Source organism: Pteropus medius, unplaced genomic scaffold (genome assembly GCF_902729225.1).
Source record: "Pteropus medius unplaced genomic scaffold, Ma_sr-lr_union100, whole genome shotgun sequence".
NCBI classification, from domain to species: Eukaryota; Metazoa; Chordata; class Mammalia; order Chiroptera; family Pteropodidae; genus Pteropus; species Pteropus medius.
The window spans coordinates 3021326-3027325 of NW_024349801.1; the positions used below are offsets into that span (position 1 = coordinate 3021326).

At 42.4% G+C, this 6000-nt stretch overlaps 1 protein-coding gene across 2 annotated transcripts in view; it reads left to right on the top strand.

Annotated features, from left to right (window-relative positions):
• The window catches only part of CA5A (carbonic anhydrase 5A), a 75763-nt gene that overhangs the window by 67722 nt on the left and 2041 nt on the right, over positions 1-6000 (top strand). Inside the window, exon 7 of one of the 2 annotated variants that reach the window (XR_005658587.1) lies at positions 2502-2632. The exons of the other annotated variant lie outside the window; for it this stretch is intronic. The gene's annotated coding sequence lies outside the window, so the exon portion shown is untranslated. The remainder of the gene's footprint in view (positions 1-2501; positions 2633-6000) is intronic. 2 annotated transcript variants of the gene reach the window in all.

Below are 6000 nucleotides of genomic sequence, written 5' to 3' on the forward strand. Positions count from 1 at the left end.
AAACTCCTACTGCTTGGATAGAGTCAGAGGTGACGGGCAGAGGAAAATCCTCTGGAAGGATGATAGAGAAAGTGGCACCAGTTTCAATTAAGATACCCAGTTCCCGATCTTCTAGTTTAAATTTACTGGTAGGCTCTGGGGCGCAACTGAGGATCAGCTGACCTTGTCAATTAAGGGGGAATTGGAAATGCAGGAGGATAAAATGGAAACTTGTGGGGTTCTGGGACTTAGAACAATTGCCTTTTAGACTTTTCCAGAGTCCTGATTTCTTGAAATAACTGTAAAGGTCTGGAGACAAATTGGGAGGGGAGCTCTAAGTGGACTTAAATTTACTCTCAGAGTCATGCTTTTGTCGTGCCAAAGACTCAAGTTACAAAGCAAGAATGGAAGCTTTTAATTGCTTTGTCCTCCTGCATTCCTGCAAACTATTTGCGAAGAATTGTGTGGCGGCTTCAATCAACACGTTTAAGGATTGTTCGGTCCCAAACAACAGTACTTTGATTTTGCTTTTCAAAATCAGTAAAAACATTTCCCACCAGAGCAGAAATGAAGAGATTCCTGTGCTCTGGGGCTTCTGGGTTTAATGCAGTGTGTCTCTGAAAGGTTTCTACAAACGTTCCACAGATGCTTTTGGATGCGCTCATTCTTTTTGAGTACATTATTCAATTTTAGATCAATTCACTTTGGGAGGAAAGATCTCCATTAGTGCTTTATTAACCCTTGAATGTCAGCTTCTAGTTGAGCCATCTCCTGCTCACTCACAGGAGGGCTTGGGAGAAGATCTGGCCATCGGTTCCCCCTATGACGTACGTGTGTGTGTGTGTGTGTGTGTGTGTGTGTGTGTGTGGTAGGGGGCTGGTGGTGTTCTCCAGGGGATTGTTCAGCCTGTCTGGTAACTACTGTATAATCCTGGTAATGTAGGGAGGAGGCAAGAGAATTAAAAATGTTAATCAAGTCACAAGCAGAGACTGCAATATGCTGATCAGCCAGACGTACTCCCTTTAGCAGCCAATCCAGATCACTTGTGTGTGGAGTTATGAATAGTTATTAATCTTTATAATTCCTCCCTGAACTTTGTTGGATCTTCAGAGAGAGAGGGTAAGAGGGTTTTATAGTTTAAAAGTTCAGCTGCTAACCAGGGGACATGTATTCTTGTGGTGGGGGAAGGAGGGCGGGGAGCAAGATACATCCAAAAGGGAAATTGCATATGACTATCTGAAGCTCGTAAGGCCTGTTTATCTAGTCCTGGACAATAGGAGAAATCAAAGGCGACAGCAAAACGAGCCTTTCTGCTTCCTGGCTGCTTGTACTAAATTCGCTTTCTGACTTTCAGCATTTATATAAATTACCTAGATGCCTTTAACTTGGAAGTTAGGCCTTAATGCCCTCTGTAAGTCTTGTAAAGGAAGGGAAGTTAAAACAGGTAGCTGGGAGTTTAAAGCGTTTTCTAGGGAGGTTGGAGGATTCTTAGGACTTAAAATCTGCCAATTCTGAGGAGACAAAGCTAGGTTTTTTGGAGTAGCGGTTGTTTTCCCAGGGTGAAAAAAGGCAACTATCGTGTTAATAAAGTATTTAATTTGAACCCCCTCCCCAAACAAATATATAAACAAACAAACAAACCAGAGGCCCAGAGATTCAAAAGATCTGGAGGCTCAGAGACAGGGAGGTGGGGGTACAGGAGAAGTATATGTGGGAGGAGGAGAATTTACATCATATTCATTCTTTAGTTTTTGCTTTAAGTGTAACTTCTGTTATTTTATTTTATTAAGGACATCTTTTAAACTAGCTGTTATGCTTCTTTGCGTTCTTTTCGATCTGAAATTCCCATAAATACCAATAAGGCTTATTATGAGAACTTTCAAAAATTTGGTTTAAATATAGGAGTTTCTCCAACTCAAAAGATCCGTCTTCTGGCCATTGATGGATAGGATCTTTGTCAAGATACTTATTCCAATAGCCACTCGTTACGATAAGCCTTTTAATAGAAAGACCCAGAGGTAACTTCCCGGGCTTAGAGTGAATCTTTGCCATAGATGCTTAAGGAATGGGCTCTGGCGGGCTAAAGATAACATCCTGACCTAAGTTACATTTCAGGTCCTGAGCCCTAACGTCGAATGACCCCCTGGCTACTTTCTCATGAAACCAGACAGAGGGACACTGGAACTGACTTTAGAACTGTCAACAAGATGAAGAAATGATTTATTACTTATTTCACCTTCGACCAATCAGTTCTCAGTGTGACCCCGAACCCCTTAACCCATGGTGTCTTGTGATTTTGCTCTATATCATCTGTAATCTATATGCCATTGGGGAGTTCAGGCTTTTGATCATTAGTTTCTCATTCTCCTGGGCGGCGCCATTCATAATAAAGTAGCCAATCTTTCTCCACTGCAGTTCTCTGTATTTAATATTTGGCTCTGCTAGTTCCAGGTGGATAAACTCTCTGTTCAGTAACACTACTGCAATGAGATTTTCTTTTTTTTTTTCTTTTTTTTTTTTAGCGTTAACAAATAACGACAAAGGCCCCTTATGGTCTTGGGCCACTTATGACAAACTTCCCTGAGATCTGGCACAGCAGGACAAAGAGACACTTTGAAACCTAATCTATTCAACTGCTCACCAAGTGCATACTGTAAGTGCACCTACCAGATGGTGGAGACCAGAGAAAATATTTTCACTGGTCACAAAGCCAAGCTCTTAGGACATAGAATAAGATGGAAGGAAAACCTCATTCAGTTTTTATAGAGGGACCTACAGCAAAGTTTGAACAGATGCTGGTCTGGAGAGAACCACTTCGTTCCCCAGCCTATGTGGCTGGCTCAGATAATTGGCTTACAGGGAGTCTATGCCTGTATCCTATCCCGATGGTATTTCCTTCTTATGACAAATGATACAAAAGACATAGACACAGGGGGAGGAGGTAAGACCGTTTTGGGGAGAAAAAAAATCAATAAAGAAAACTCAAGGGTCCTGGGCCCAAGAAGCTAGCTCGCAAATATCTTCTCCTGCCAATCTAAATTTAGAAGAGAGAAAAAGGTCTCTCATCATTTCTGACTTCTACAGTCATTTCTCTTCCACAGAAAGAGACCAGAGAGGCTGACAGGCAAATGAAAACAATACTCTCAGCGGCAAGTAGTTCCAGAAGCCAGCAGTGTTCCAGCCAGTGATGCTCCTGGCCGGCTTGACAAATTGTTGGGAGCCAGGGAAACTTGCTCCTTTGTATCTTCTGGCTAGTCGAATAATTCATATAACATACTGCAGGTTAACAGGAGAAAATCAAATTTTTAATATGTGTGAATGGGATGGGGGTGGGGTTTACATAAGCATGAAAGTTCCAAAGACAGCTAGGCGACATTGGGTATATATGACAGTTTGGACAACCATTGGGAATATGGGACAGTTTGAACAATGGAAAAAAGAGGGAACAGGGTCTTAGAAGTGACAATGGGTGATTTACAGCTACTTGAAGAAGAGCTGAATACACACGACAGGTAAATTTTTGCTGGGCAACTCAAAAACAATGGGACACAGAGAGTGATCTAGTAAATATGCTTAACTAATGCTGGGATGAAAATGCTTCAAGTGGTCACGCCAAGGTTCCCTTTCTGAAGCTGGTTTTTCTGACTCTCTTTAAGAAAAAGGGGAAGTAAAAAACTCTTCTTGAATTTGTTGAGCTTCAACTGATTTCAGTTCAAAATAATCTGAATGCCAGGGTGGCACATTCCGGGGACACTCACTCCCGACCCCCACACTATGCGCACACATCTGCTCAGAAATAGAACCTAATTTCGGATATTGCTAAGGGCGGTCCCACCTTTGCAAGCATGCAGACAGGAAAAACAGCTGAGCACAATAAAAGCACAGCCTCTTAAAACAAATTTCCAGGAAGAAAAAGGACACTTGCTATGTGAAAAGAACATAAACATTTCTCCCATATGGCTGAGAACAAACCTAGCAGGGCAGGGCAGCGAGCTTCCACATCAATGAAGGATTTATCAGGTACACATTTTCCTGGGGAAAAGAATGAGTTCAAAAGAAGAGCAGGTATCTGATAGGGCTATAAATACTCGGGCCATCGCTCTTGAATTTCGCAGGGTGATTAAATCCACAACCTTGAGCATCAAGAAAACTCATACTGTAAAAGCAAGCAAAGAATTGTCTAAGTTCCTTCCTTTCCAACTCTCTGCCACCTTGCTGCTCTATTGTGGTTGCTTCAAAGGAGACAGAATAGTAACATGTTAACCTGGTTGGGCAAGCTGTGAAACTTTCTGCTTTGGCACTCTATGAGATATTGTATCTGCCTTAGCTCATTTAAACCTCAAACGAGTAGTACTACTTCCCATTGTACAGATGTGGAAACTGAGGCATAGGTTGACACACAGTCACACTGCTAGAGCTTCCTTCTAAAGCCAGGCCACTAGCCACTCTGCATGCATTAAAGTAAGTGCAATTCTGAGTCAGCTGTAAAAGCAGGGTCACCGAAGAGTATGGAAAAATAAAGAAAACGCCATTGAAAGTGGGGTCCTCTGAAGAGGGAGCTCTCAAGCATGTAGCTTCTATTGCAGCTCAATTTACAAACTGGGACAAGAAGTTTACTTCACATACCCTGGCAAGAGGTAGGAAGATTTTTCTCCTTACCCAGCAACAGCCCAGCCAATGGGAAACCATCACACTCAGCCAATGAGAAGCCATCGCCACCCTGAACCCTGAACTCTTGCTCTCCTCCAATGGACTTTGCTCATACCCACCTTTCCCTTCTTCCCCATTTTTTTCTGTTAAATAATGCTTCCCTCCTTTGTTCTGTGGACTTGCCTGTGGTTCGTCTCAGTATGCCTGAATTGCATTCATGAATTGCTACTCGAAAATAATTTTTTTTTTTTTTTTTTGCTGGTAAAATAACCAGCTATTTTATTTTCAAGGCTGACAAGTACAGTGCAGGGTGGGAGGCAAGTCTTTTAAACCCTGTAAGGTAAAGCGATCCCACTGTCTGAGCAAAAGGTCTGTCTGCAAAGCAGAAAATCACTCGAAATGTGTGTCTTGTAACTTCTATTTACCTATAGAAACAATGGGCTTGCTTTAAGTGAAACACACCTGGTCGTGACTTTCCTTGGGAACTTTTGTGAAACCCAGTTAATCCACTTCTGCTGATAAAAAAATTTCAAGGCCATTCATCTCACCCTGGGCAAGGGGGCCAAACTCTTTCTTTCCCAAAGCCAAAAACATCAGACTCTGCCCCTCCCTACAAACTACAGTCCAAAGGGAGACTTTACATGGAATTCTACTTTCCCCAAGGAAGAGACACAAACCAGGGTGAGGAGAGTAATGTGCAGCTCAGATGGAAAGGGAGGCAGAACCACGAAGCGGCCCATGTGTCCTGTGGGTAAATTCTTTCGGATTAACAATGTAAAGGGAGCATATACTCTTAGAAATTTTAGAAACAACAGGGAAATATAAAAATGAGAAAAGTCATACAGTAAGTCCTCACTTAATGTAATAGATAGGTTCTGTGACTTGAAGCAAAACCCACTTCACTGTAAGCTAATTGAGATAAACAAGAGTTAAAGTTCCTACAGCATCTCATGGATGTTGTAACGAAACAATGTTATTGGAGGACCTGCCGTATGTAACCCACCTCCCCCTGGAAACAGCTGCTGTTACCATTTTGGGATATATTTAACCAATTTTGCAGCCATTTTATAGACACTGTTATGATCATCAGTGGCTACTATTTATTAAGTCCTTCTTTTGTGATAGATGCTGTTCTAAGTGCTTTACACTTATTAGTTCATTTGTAGTAGGTGCTACTATTCTCACTTTATAGCATGCGGAACCGAGGCCTAGGGAGGGGTAGGGTTTGCTCAAGTCCCTGCAGCTGGTGTACAGTGGGGCCCAGGTGAGAACTCAGGAATTCTGACTCCAAGCCCACAGGTTTACACTGCTGACATGGAATCCCCCTCCCCATTTGCTTTACCACCACCCCCAACCCCAGTTTTATTGAGA